The sequence below is a fragment of the Myxocyprinus asiaticus genome, chromosome 22 (genome assembly GCF_019703515.2).
Source record: "Myxocyprinus asiaticus isolate MX2 ecotype Aquarium Trade chromosome 22, UBuf_Myxa_2, whole genome shotgun sequence".
Taxonomy (NCBI): domain Eukaryota; kingdom Metazoa; phylum Chordata; class Actinopteri; order Cypriniformes; family Catostomidae; genus Myxocyprinus; species Myxocyprinus asiaticus.
This window is the reverse complement of record NC_059365.1, coordinates 23,065,024-23,079,681: the sequence shown is the minus strand read 5'-3', so window position 1 is coordinate 23,079,681 and position 14,658 is coordinate 23,065,024. Positions and strand designations below refer to the sequence as shown.

General features: G+C 36.6%; 1 pseudogene; it reads right to left on the bottom strand.

Moving 5' to 3' along the window:
* Nucleotides 1–7,331: 7,331 nt before the first annotated feature.
* Nucleotides 7,332–8,620, bottom strand: LOC127413193 (proteinase-activated receptor 4-like; annotated as a pseudogene).
* Nucleotides 8,621–14,658: the final 6,038 nt, after the last annotated feature.

Here is a 14,658-nt window from a genome sequence, read left to right as displayed (position 1 = left end):
ATGTGGGATGTGTTGTCACATTTATCTTTGCAGCAAACTTCCACAGGCGAAGAAAGTGTGGGCGGATGTTAATCAGCCTCTTTTTTTCAGTTCCCCTTTTTACGCCCAAACGCAAAGCTACCCTCAATGCCCTGGTTGTCTCTGTAGGCTCTGGGTGTTGCAGCACCGGGTCTCTGGGGTCCTCATCTGTTCGCGTTGACATACTGCAGGGATAATTTAGTTGTCATCAGTCCATTGTCCGGCTCATGTTCCTTAACCCAGGAGCTTGTGTCATATGTGAGAACAAAAAACAATTGTTCCAGAACTATGTGTTCGCCAATCTCCTTCTTGATGTGCTGATCTGGTCATATCATCTCAAATCTCCTCGAAGAACCCCTCTTCACATCTCTGCTGAGATGTGAGGAAATCCTTCAAATGCAACCATCACTGAGGTAGGTTTTGCAGGTAAGGGCTTTGGTTAACTGGTCTTTGGATGTGCTCCAGCTGCCTCATAGCTGTCATCCTCGTCCACTGTGTTCCAGGCCTTGTCTTTTGCTGTCTCTGGTACTGCAGGTTTATGAGATCGAAGACCAGTCCTACGTCTAAATGGATGCACTGCTTTGCGGCTGGGTATACCACCACTGCCATCATGTCAGTTAGTGTGTACCAGTAACGTGTCTCTTGGTGGTAACATTAACTGGTTCTGCCACACATAGCACTTTATTGAGTGCATCAAAAAATGTCCCAAAACTATATACAGTAATACAGGGTGAAAATATATGCAGTGCAGTGAAAAAGTCCTGATCTCTTCTGTTTTTGTGTACTGTATATCTCATACTAAATTGTTTCCAAAATTAAAACAAAATCTAACATAAAACAAAGACAATCTGAGTAAATACAAAATACAGTTTTAAATGAATATGTTATTTATTGAAGCAAAAAAGTTATCCAATACCAACTGGGCCTGTGTGAAAAAGTATTTGCCCCTTAGTAACTAAATCCCCATTTCTATGAAACTGCATTCATAATGGGGTTCAGCTGGACTAGACACACCCAGGCCTGATTACTGCCAGCCCTGTTCAATCAAATCAACACCTAAATATAACTTTTTCAGCAACATGAAGTTGGATAAAAGGTCTTACACAGTAGCACACTATGCTAAGGTCGAAAGAAATTCCAGAATTGATGAGGAAATAGATGATTGAAATATATCAGTCTGGGAAGGGTTACAATGATATTTCAAAGGATCTGGGACTTAAAAGAACCACAATGAGAGCCATTATCTCCAAATGGAGAAAATTTGGTACAGTAGTGAACCTTCCCAGATGTGGCCAACCTTCCAAAATTCCCCCAAGAGCACAGCGACGACTCATCCAGGAAGTCACAAAAAAGCCAAGGACAACATCTAACGAACTGCAGGCCTCTCGCATCAATAAAGGTCAATGTTCATGACTCCACTATCAGAAAGACACTGGCCAAAAATGGCATACATGGAAGAGTGGTGAGGCAAAAACCACTGCTAACCCAGAAGAACATTAAGGCTTGTCTGAATTTTTCCAAAACACACCTTGATGATCCTCAAACCTTTTGGGAAAATTTTCTGTGGACTGATGAGTTGAAAGTAGAACTGTTTGGAAGACAGGGGTCCCGTTACATCTGGTATAAATCAAACACAGAATCCCACAAAAAGAACATCATACCTATGGTCAAACATGGTGGTAGTAGTGTGATGGTGTGGGGATGCTTTGCAGCTTCATGGCCAGGGAGATTTACAATAACTGAGGGAAACATGAATTCTGCTCTCTACCAGAAAATCCTGAAGGAGAATGTCAGGTCATGTTGCAGATTTGCTTTCCCACTGAAAAGCTTACTGTTCTTCCTTTAAAATCTTTAATGGATGAATTTGAAAGGTTGCTGCTGGGTTTAGGGACGTAGATGGTTGGATTGATGGCAGACATGGTGGGTTGAGAGGGAGGTGTGATAGAGAGGCAGGAAGTGGTTTGTTGTTCTGTTGACCTGCACACCATGCATAAAATGCTCTTACATCCAAAGAATATTCTATTATGGATATCTAAATCTAATGCTCCCCAGTACTGGCATTGGTTCTAGAGACTGGTGTGAGACTCGTGCTGCGCATTTGGCTTCCGCCATAGGAGAGTGAAAGTATGGCTATGATCGATAAATATTCGTTGAGCTCATGCCGTCTATGTGGAAACATAGAGCATATAACTTGAGTAAAGCACCCAAAGGCGATACAGAATTCGGCGAAGGTGAGTATGCGAGAAGCGCTGGGAGGGTGATTTTTTTAGGTTTACTGAAAATTCGCTGCAATCTATGGTTCTAACTGTGTTTTCATGTGGAATTGTAGACAGTAAAGTGAAGAGATCTATTTCTGCACCTGCAAGGATTTGAGAGCGGAGGTGGTTGGAGACTGGTAGAGATTCTGAAACTGCAGTGTTTGAGGGAACGGTGAGAGGTATAGCTGTCTGTAGAGTGAAGCTGGGAAGGCGAGCTGGACAGTCTGGATTGGCTGAGAAAATATTTGGAAACGGATTCAATTGCTGAGGCAGCCTTGCGCAAGGAACAGCTCCGGAATGGGGGAGATTAGGATGATAGGAGGAAGAGGTATAAAGCTGGGGAGGGATTGGGTTTGTGGTGGAGTTCTCCAGCAGAGGCAGCCTCACGTGGGAATCCGCTCCCATAGCCCATGGATAGAGGGGGAAAGAGGGAAGGAAATTATCTGAATGTATAGGTTGTGTGAAAAACACGGAGGCATTAGGAAGAGTTGTATTAGAAGAGTGAGGAGGATGGCTTATGAGAGCAGCGAAAGGTCAGGAGAGCAGGACATGATTTTGCTGCATGAAACAATGAGAGTTATCTGAATGGATAGGTTGTGTGGAAAACACGGAAGCTTTAGGAAGAGCTGTATTAGAAGAGTGAGGATGATGGCTCATGAGAACGGCGAAAGGTCAGGAGGGCAGGATATGATCTTGCTGCGTGAAAGGATGAGAGTTTGCTGGGTGATCTGTAATCGAGTTGAAATTTGCCGAAGTAGGCTGGAGAGGGAGGGGAGGAGGAAAAGAGAGCTCGGCAAGGGAGGGGATAGTGACGCGAGCTCCGTGACTAGAGGTTCTGCGCAGGTGCAGAATCCGCGTGGTGATCTGAGGGGAAGCATTGCTACTGGAGCTAGTTTGCTGCATTGTAAATCCTGGGATTTTTGTAGTTTTTGTTTTGGAAGTAGCCGGTTTGGAGCGTTTAGCGGGTGGGGGAGAAGAAGACGGGGCGGGTGGATCGCCATGTTTATGGGCGATGAGCAGGTCGTAGAGATGGGCTTTTTTAGCACACCGAGGGTAAGAGATCTCTGCGGTTGCTAGAGCGTATCTGAGTCCGATAAACATACATCTGGCTATAGCGGGAATGGTTTGGCGCTCGGACATCGAAGAGACTGAAGCAGTGTAGGTATGCACAGATCTTGAAGGAGGGGGAGAATTAGATCGGTGGCTGCGCCTAGGAGAAGAGGTGTCTGAGTAAGAGGCTGGACGGTTTCGGTTTACCGTTGGAGGTTGAGGAAGAGTCAGAGAAGATGGCGAGATGATCCTTGACTCGACGGGCTGGTGTGATGAGTCCGGAACAAGCTAAAATTCCTCGTCAGAGGTGAAGAGCTCGAGCTCGATAGACATGGTTGGTTGAGGATGGGGCGCAATGCCGAAAACTCTCAGAGCTACATAGAGGTAAGCAGCTGTTTATTTTCTCTTACTCTAGCTGTGTAATTGGTCAGCTGTGTAATTGGTCGGATTAAATGAATTTGCTCCTCCCGAAACTTGTTAATAAATGTACATTAATTATCTTATCTTTCATACTCACCCTTATGCCATCTCAAACTCGTATGACTGTCTTTCTTCTGTGGAACACAAACAAAGATGCTCTGAAGGATGAATTATGTTTTTGTCCATACAATGCCAAAGTCAATGTGGTCCAGAACTTTATGTGGATATATTGAAGCAACATCTCAAAACATCAGCCAGGAAGTTAAAGCTCGGTCAAAAATGGGTCTTCCAAATGGACAATGACCCCAAGCATACCTCCAAAGCTGTGGCAAAATGGCTTATGGACAACAAATTCAAGGTATTGGAGTGGCCATCACAAAGCCCTGACCTCAATCCGATAGAAAATTTGTGGGCAGAACTGAAAAAGTGTGTGCGAGCAAGAAGGCCTAAAAACCTGACTCAGTTTCACCAGTTTTGTCTGGAGGAGTGGGCTGAATTTCCAACAACTTATTGTGAGAAGCTTGTGGAAGGCTACCCAAAACGTTTGACCCAAGTTAAACAATTTAAAGGCAATGCTGCCAAATACTAACAAGGTATATGTAAGCTTCTGACCCACTGGTAATATGATGAAAGGAATAAAAGCTGAAATAAATCATTCTCTCTACTAAATTATTTTGACATTTCACATTCTTAAAATAAAGTAGTGATCCTAACTGACCTAAGACTGTTTTCTACGATTAAATATCAGGAATTGTGAAACACTTAAACTCGGTTAATTTGGTTAAGGTGTATGTAAACTTCTGACTTCAACTGTAAGTACATTATGTGACAATCAGAGCAAATTCACCGTTTGCTTATTTTATTACATGTGCTCTGTAGTGGGAAATCTTTTATTTATTTATTTTTTAAATTGTTGTCTTGTTCATCAAAACAGTCTTTTAATACCCACAGGAAACCAAAGTCATAGACACTCAATAACCTAAAAGCTAATAACAAAATGCAAAAGTAGTCTTATTACCTGTCATGATGGAGCTTTTGTTCTTTGAAGCTGAAGACACATGAATGAGAACACTGAGGAAGAAATGGAGAAAGAGCACTCGAGAAATGCCAAAAACTGTCATGGTGCTGAAAACAAACAAAGCAAAAATAAATAACTTTATTTTATTTACATAACCCTTGAATATTTTAAAAAGGCTTTACTTGGCCACTAATTTATTTTCTGTCTTGTACTTTCCCTTAAGAAGTACTGTAACCTGTAAATATTTATTATTATTTTGCAGTCTGTCCTCTGTGCGCTCTTCTGTCTCTACTGATTATCCTCTGTTGTTTCTTTTAGACTTTGTCTCAGTCAATGACCTCTTTGATAAAGACCAGATAGGTTGGAAAGTTGATATACTTTTTCCTGTTGAGTGTTGATTGCCACCCCTGCTTCCTCCTGAGTTCAGACTGTGTGAATGTGTCTTTCGTGTTCCTTTCTCTGAGGATGTTAAAGAGATGTGAGCTGCAATCACACTGTTTTCCCCATGCTGACAGTATTATTGGAGCACAAGCTAAGGAACAAGGCTAGTTTTATATTTCATTATGTTGAATGTTTGAATTATGAAACTCCAATGGTGATTCCAAGTGATCTAGAAAACATCCTGCTGCTGTTATGATGTATTTGAATAAGACTAAATAAATAACAATGATAAATGTCTTTGTGTAACTGCCTGCATTTATAATTAAGCAATTACCTGGAAGTGGACAATGTAATTGTAATAGAAGCAGGGCCGTAACTGCAATATACATTGAGGGGGACAAGTCCCCCCCAGTAATCAGATATGTTGCTTGTCACCTTGTTGCTGTTCTGCTGCAGTCCATTATGTACCACTGTCTTATTGTCATTAAGTTGTTGCAGGTATAACACAATGGTTTTTTTAAAAAAAATTACCGTGCTCAGTAGTCAAACACCGCTCGTCAATGTCATTTGAGATAGCCAATCAAATCGATGAAAGTGGGAATTAAGTTTAAGATGCTAAACGGGAACCTCGTGGATTATCCCAGCACAGCGCATCAGTAAGCAGTTCAGGTTAATAGTGTTAGTGTCACGTAAGATGCAAGTATCTAACTTAATATGCAACATTTGACCACTGTTTTACGATTAAAATGTTGTACCAGCAGTAAGTAATTTCCAATTTTCGAAATTCACGTTTTGAATTGAAAATATGTCATGTACAGTACGTGATTCGGATGTCATTAATAATTGTGAATGTGAAAACATTAACGGAGCAGTTTTCAGCATATCAGGCGTGTATATTGTAAAGGAATTTAATGAATGTGGTATTCTGGCAGGCTTTTGAAGGAACTTTTTAGAAAATTCACATTGTCTAAAAAAATTATCTATAACACAAAGTAGAGCATTTTCACCCTTAGATTAGAACTAGAACATTAGACCTGTGACTTGTGGCTTCAACTGAGTTTTTAGGTTGTGACAAGGACAGTGCCATATATTTTTAGTCTAAATAAAATTAGGTAATAATTAATCAATTTAAGATTTTCTAAATAATTTCTTTGTCTTTAATTAATTCTGAATTTTGTACAGCATCTCCTAAGAGTCTACTTTTAAAAGAGACCATTTTATTTTGAGCATGTCCTTGTCAAGTCCGTGCTAAAAATAAAAAAATTAGCCACCAGATAAAGTAGTTCACCTAAAAATGGAAAATGTACTTTTACTCACTCATTTACTCACCCTAATGTTGTTCAAAACCAATATGCTGGGTTTTTTCTTGGAATATAAAATAGATATTTTAAGCAGCTTTTTTCCATAGAATAACAGTTTATAGTGAGCAGGAGCTGTCAAGCTTCAAAAAGGACAAATATTATAAATCATTATTAAAGATTCAGTATAAAGACATCATAACAGTAATCCATATGATGTGTGCAATTTATTCCAAGCTCTCTGGGGTCATAGAAAATCTTAGTGTTGTATGGACTTCTTTTATGGTATTTTAATTATGATTTTTTTCCCTCTTTGTACCTTCACAGCAGTGGTCAGTATGAAGTGTTTTTGTATGTTAAAGAGCATCGTTAGGATTCTTGAAGAAAATATTGTTTTAAGATTCTATGGGGGAAAAACAATGAGGGACAACTTGAGGACAGTAAACAATTTTGTGTATTTTCTTTTTGCAAGCCAGCTGATGCCATGTCATTTTACAGATACATCAATGATGAAAATAAATTCAAATTATATTAGTATTTTCTTTGATTTTTCATTTAAAAAAAGAAAATTTAAATACCAACAGTTCCTTTAAGTTAATTTAATAATTTTTATTTTTTTTTTATTTTATTTTTTTTTTTTAGTATTATTTTTTTTTCCACAAGTTTATTAGATTTGGCAAAAAAAGTTTGTTAACAATACCAATTCAAGCTATCAGACACATACAGTACCTGCACATATAATTTTAATGTTATAATAACTTTTATTAATAACAAAGATCATTAGCCCTACATTAAATAATTATTAAAAGTTAGTTAGCAAATGTTGATTCATATGGTAAAAACAAAATCCATTAAACTTCACATGTAGACCTTCATTCATATTTGAATGCAACTACTGATCTGTTAAAACAATAAAAGTGTTACCTTATTTCCCAATCTTCACAACATTCCAAGTTAATTTCCTGATATAGCTTATTTTGAGAATGGTCGGCTCAGAACTGAGTTTATTAACTCAGTGTGCTTTGTGTGTGCTTCAGTGTAAATTTATTTCAACTAGGGATGTAAATCAAGAATAAATGTAATTAAATGAATTTATTATAGTACAGAAAACCTTAATTGTTTCACCAATTGGCCCACTACTCGACCGGCCCTCCAGAAAAAGTCCCGGTGCTCCCGATGACCAGTCCATCCCTGGAACAGAGTGCAGTGGTCTCAAAAATTTTTGTTTTTTGTTTGTTTGTTTTTTAAGTTAAGCTTCTTTAAAAGCTGAAGAGTATAACTTTTTCAATGTTCAATACTTTCTCTCATTCCAGCCTAATATGCAGAGACAACTATAAGTAATCCATTCATAGGCTAACTTAACTGAAAATATTAAACACTGTTTTTCTGTGGCACTATAAAAATATTGCTCTGTTTGTTTGAGTGCACACAACAAAAGAACATTACAAACAATTAAGACCAGCAACACCAGCAGTCACTCGAACTGCTTGGGCGGTATGCTGACCTTTCGCCACAAGAGTGCGTAAGACAGCACCATTGTAGAGCAGCACTGCCAGGCAGTGGAAGGAGGAAGTAGGCAGAGAAGAGAGTAGTGAAGTAAGACAAGAAGTATTTTTCCTGCTTATTCAGAGGCAGTGCATCATGGCAGGTAATTATAGGAAGGTTCTTTATCTCATAAGACTTTTTTGAGACTAACAAGGGCAGAGCAGCAGCTGCAACTACAATCCAAACCAATACACTCATGAAAATCAAGTTATTCTTACTACGAAGTGTTTTAGTACAAAAGTGGTGGACTATAGCTACATAACGATCCACAGCAATCATTGTCAGACACACCAGTGAGTCTTTCATGTTTCCATAGAAGAGTCCAATCACAACGTAGCAGAACTCTCCAAAAACTTCTCCAGAAGTTCTCCAAAAATCCAGTTGTTGCCACTGAAGTGATAAATGATATGTAAGGGCAGCACCAGGAGTAACAGAAGATCACAGAATGTCAGATTGATCAGCTGAATGGTGGAAGGGAGCTTGTTGGTTCGGAAGAGCAGCATGCAGAGGGAAAGGAAGTTGGCTGGATGCCCAGTGAGGAAGGCCAGGAGGCAGACGTGAGGAACCAGTAGTTTGGGAAATTTGCTTTGTATCTCTTCCTTTTGCTTGTCCAGTAGTGTGTTAACCGGATTTTTTTTATTTTTATTTATTTTTTTTTTTTATTTTATTTTTTTTTTGTAGATCCTTATCCTTAGAATGACAAAAAAGAAAAAAAGTACTGGCAGTACCATAGTACCATCGTTTTTGATACTCTGGACAATGGAACTATTATAAATACCACAGTATGGAGTGTTTACCATACTGATGTTCCATGCATGTTTACATTGTATTTACATGTTTACATTACATGTTATTTTATTTTTTTATGACTTGAGTGGAGATTTCTTATGACACTTATCTGATATGTCCTTAAATTACTTAATAACACCTTAATTTATTATTAATTCTCCAATATTTGGTAACACTTTAGTTCCAAGAATAGTATAAAATGTTGCAATTCTTGATGAGAGTGCATGTGAAAGTGACTGACAAGAGGTTAGAAATATAATAGAAAACTGTCTCATTCCTTTCTTTTTGAAGCTGAGGACTTGAGACCCTTATGTCAAGTACATTTAACTTCTTGCACAAATTATGTAACTGTGATAAATGTAATATGGAATGTCCTTTTTACATACACTGCCTGGCCAACAAAAAAAAAGTTGCAGTTTGGATTTAAATATGCAGATTCTTAAGAGCCTATGATTGGATCATTATTGCAGTGATTAATATGTTTCAGCTGGCAACAATTCTTTTAACCCTAACTGATGCAGTGTGTAGCTTATCATTTCTTAAACAACAATGGAAGACGTATCCTGTGGTTTTAGAAAAGATGTTACTGTGTTTCAAAAGGGGCAAATTATTGGCCTGCATCAAGCAACAAAAACAACTAAGGAGACTGCTGAAATCACTGGAATTGGGTTAAGAACTGTCCAACACATTATCAGAACCTGGAAGGAAAGTGGTGAACCATCCGCTTCGTGGAAGAAATGTGGTCGGAAAAAAATCTTGAATGATTGTGATCGGAGAGCACTAAAACGCTTGGTGAAATCACATCATAAAAAAATCTACAGTAAAACTCACGGCTATGTTTAATAGTGAAAGTAAGAGCATTTCCACATACTCAATGTGAGAGCTTACAGGATTGGGACTAAACAGCTGTGTGTCCAAAAAAAAGCCACTTGTTAGTGAGGCTAATCAGAAAAAACGACTTCAATTTACTAGGGAGCATAAAGATTAGTCTGTGGAGCAATGGAGAAAGGTCATGTGGTCTGATGAGTCCTGATTTACCCTATTCCAAAGCGATGGGCACGTCTCTGAAGGGAAGAAGGGAACTGCATGAGACAATGCACCCTGCATAGAAGCCTCTGGAAGCAGTGTTATGATCTGGGGTTGCTTCAGTTGGTCAGGTTTAGGCTCAGCAAAGTTATGCGGCAATAAAATGAAGTCAGCTGACTACCTGAATGTACTGAATGACCAGGTTATCTTCCCTGACGGCACGGACATATTCTAGGGCGACAATGCCAAGATTCATCAGGCTCAAATTGTAAAAGAGTGGTTCAAGAAGCATGAGGAATCATTTTCACAAATGAATTGGCCATCACAGGGTCCTGACCTTAACCCCATTGAAAGTCTTTGGGATGTGCTGGAGAAGACTTTACGGAGTGGTTCGACTCTCCCGTAATCAATACAAGATCTCTGCCAAAAATGAATGCAACTCTGGATGGAAAAAATTTTGTGATGTTGCATAAGGTTGACGAAATGTGGTATGACGAATGCGCGCTATAATCAAAGCTAAAGGCAGTCCAACAAAATATTAGAGTATGCAAACATGGTAGTAGGTAGGAACATGGATGTTTCAAAGTTAGTCTGACTATAACAGAAATGTAATTGTCAGCATTTTTGATACATACATTTTTTTTTATTATCAAATTAGTTCCAAACTTTCTTTTCTGTAACATTGTACATTCACTTTAATTAATAATATTAATTTTATGTATTTTTTACGTTTTGTTTTTTCAAATTGTATATATAGTATACTATATTGTTCAAAAGTTTTTTAACTACTGATCTGTCAAGCATTATATAATGTTTGTTAATTTTTTTTAATGCAAGGTTCTTATAAAATGTCGCAATTTCTCCAATTTCTCAATCTGACAACATTTCAAGTTGATTTCCTGATCTTTTCTGAACATTTCTCAGAAACTGACAGAATTGAGTTAATTAAAAATTGGTTAACGTAAAGTTGTGAGTGCTTTAATATTTATATATTTTAAATATGCATATACTTAACAATACTCTTAAAATATATGCATATGTACATACAAAAGCTGATCAAAATAAATTGTGTATTATTATCAGAAGATGATGTGTTGGTGTGATGTCATTTTAAAATGTATGGAGTCTAATTTTGTTATTATGAAGTGCAAAAACTACAGATGTTATTAAGTACTTAAGCTTGTGAACATCATCTTCACCACAATACATATTTTATATTTAAATTAATATATAAATGCCACTGGAAGACTGATAAATGAAACTTTATATCTGAGAGTTGTCTAAAGTGTAGACATTAATTACTAGTGGTTATCATAAATACTGAATGTCCAACAGATTTAATATGACTGTGTTATTGTACATTTATGTATGCCCTTAAAAGCAGTTTATCAAACTGGTCATTTGTGTTTCTGAATGAATATAAAACAAATATAGTATAGCACAACATTTTAACACATACTTTACACAAATACCGATGAACACATAATGCAAACACAGAGGATTTGCAGTCTAAGTGATCTAAGAGAATTACAGTGGTTACTTTCACATTGGGTTTGATTTGGGTTTATAAAATACAGTGGCGTGTTACCAGAAGTTGAGTGTTTATGTAATTTTAATGAAATGTAGGTGTTTTTTTTTACCTGCAACATTATTACTGTAATAGAGGAAGATGGGGTAAGATGCCCCCTTTTCATGATAGCAAATGTTTCCATTTATATCCACTTATAATAAATTGGTTAAAAAATCATCATCAATTTCATGCAAAACTTCTTAATTTCATAATTAATTATAGTTTTGATTAAAAAGAAATTCTCCCGTTTTCTTCCCAATTTGGAATGCCCAATTCCCAATGCGCTCTAAGTCCTCATGTTGGCGAGGAGGTTACCCCATGTGACTCTACCCTCCCTAGCAACTGGGCCAATTTGGTTGCTTAGGAGACCTGGCTGGAGTCACTCAGCACACCCTGGATTCAAACTTGTGACTCCAGGGGAGGTAGTCAGTGTCAATACTTGCTGAGCTACCCAGGCCCCCTAGTTTTGATAATTGTAATTTTTTTTATTTATTTTTTTATTTTTTATTATTCGGAAAATAGTCTATTAAGAATGAGTAGGTGTGTCCAAACGTTAACTGTTACTGTACATCATTTCCACCAAAAGAAAATTCTGGGCAAAATAATGGTGAAAATGTTCAATAGTTTTTTTGTTTTTTGTTTGTTTGTTTATTCAAAAATTGGCTTTGAAAACTAGACCTACCCTGAGAAAGTTTCACACAATTAAAAGTAACAACTAGTCCCAGTCTCCCTTATATAATAATAATGATAATAATAATAATAATAATAATAATAATAATGTAAAAATAAATGTAAATAAATCAGCAAATAAAGTATGATGCAGAAATAGGGAGAGCAACAGTAAATTTGTACTTCTTTTGAAGCAGCACATTCCCCTTGGTACTCTCAATCTGCTATACAAAACCGGTATCCAAAACTGAGACAATAGGCACAACTGTATCGGCTTCTTGTTTACAGTATTAAACTTTACTTTTCAGCAGCATGTGGCCATTTGGCCATTAGGTACATCAAATAATTGGTCTTTTACTGTATATGTAGATATTTATATATTATTATGCATATATAGAGACCACTAAAACTCAACACCTTTATTAGTGTTTTTTGCATTGGGCGACTGATATCTGTATGATTGAAAACACCTCAGAGCTTTAATCAACCTCTTTCTGGAATCCTTGGACACATAATAAAAGATAAAGGGATTTGAGAGACAAACTGGGCAGGTAAGTTAAATAAAAGTTATTATTGTCAAAGTATGAGTTTGTAGTGAAGCAGCAAAAAATAAAAAAAAAATAAAAAAAAAATTGCTTGGCAATAAGTAATCCAGAAAGGCCATATTACATTTGTACAATGTCTCTACTGAAACTAAAGAAATTATTTCGAAACAAATATACTTTTTTATTTACAATCTTAAACATAACATCTAACTTAACACTATACAGGTACATTAATACTTTCGTGCATCAGTGTCAGACCACCTATTCTCTGAGGTTGAAGAAACTTGAATAAGGGTGAGAAGGCCAAGATGGAGCACTTGAAAAATGACTGTAGTAACCATGTTCACAGAAAGCCCTTTTGGGTAAGCGTGCACAATGCACATCCCAATCTAAGTTGGGTATTGGTGCAGGATACAATGCAACAAATGCAGAAAGAGGGAAAAGATGTCCAAACACTGATATTAAAGCATTAAAAATTGTAACACCATCGGTTTAACCAAAGAAATGGTTTGAATGTGGTGAAATCACAGATATTCATAACAAGATGTTCTTACTAACTTCAAATGACATATAAAATATAGAAAGAAAATTAACTTTAGAGAAGTTTAAAATATATAGAGAAAAGTTGGACCTATTAGATCAAGTTGCAACCTTTGAAGAAATATGGGATTGAGGGAAGAAACACTTCAGGTTATTCATGCATGTATTATTATTATTATTATTATTATTATTATTATTATTATTTATTCAGTATTTTGTAAACCTCCAGTGCCTTAACCATTTTCTGTGAACTTCAATCACATTTGGCTTTTCAGAGCATTTTCCAAGTATACAAGTAAATAAGGTGCACATTGTTTACTCATACTGTAGTTATGACTTACACTCCAGCTGCCCTACATTTTTGTCTTCTTCAAGATGGAATAAACATGATAGAAAACAAAATTTCTCATGATTTATTTGAGAATATTTACACTGTATATAAATAAATAAACTTACTTGAATGATTCCTGGTATTGTTGGACCATGTTCTCTGAGTTGGAAGAAAGAGAAAAGAGAAAGGAAAGGGGGGATAAAATATGGAAATTCATTAATGGTTCTGAGTACAAACACTGTCTTATGTGAAAAAAAAATAATAATAATAATTTACTTTCACATAAAGTTCATGGGTAAGTCCTTTTCACCAATCCACTAATAAATAGATTAATAATGCATTCATAATCATATCTTTTTCATGATAATAATTTATTCTATGTTAATTCAGTCTTAAAAAAATACACTTAATATAATATTGCATTTTCACATGCAAGTGTGTCCATATACTAAAATACATATGACGAAAACTTATATGCATCAGTATGTGACAAAATACCTTCTGAAACTGAACAAATGTGAATAGGAGCAAAGAAAGAGCGCTCGAGAAAATAACATTATCTTTACTATGTCCTCTCTTCTGCTTCTTTGTTTACTGCTTACTATCTGTGACTTATCTCTGTATTTCATGTATTGTAACCACTTTCATCATAACTGAACAGTTTTAATTCATTGTTATTTATGTCTTTAAAAATCTAAAACTGTCTTATTTTCACCATTTAATTAAATTTATACTGTAGTGCAATTCAACAGAATTACACAAAACCTGCCCTTCTTTCTGGTGCGATAGGAAAAATCAACTTCATGTTATTACGATCGGCATTGTGCTCTGAAAAATTAAGATTACATCAAAGTTTACATTACAGATCTACAACAAAAAATACGAAAAGAATCAGATTAACTGGTGAAAGATGACCCTGAATGTAGGATGGTATGGTTTCCACTAGAGAGCGCCAGAGCACATGCTGAGTGGTGATGGTTGAGACGCGTGTCATCTTAAAGGTGTAGTATGTAAGATTCAGAAACCCTTGTTATTAATGACACCTGTGGCCGTTAAGTGAACTGCAACCCTCGTGATCGCGCGCACTCCATAGGGAACAAAACAAAGAGACTGAACGTGATTCACCGGCTTCATGCTGACAGATGAGGTAGCATAATTAAAATTACACAGTTATGATTGGTTTACTACAAACTTTGAGAC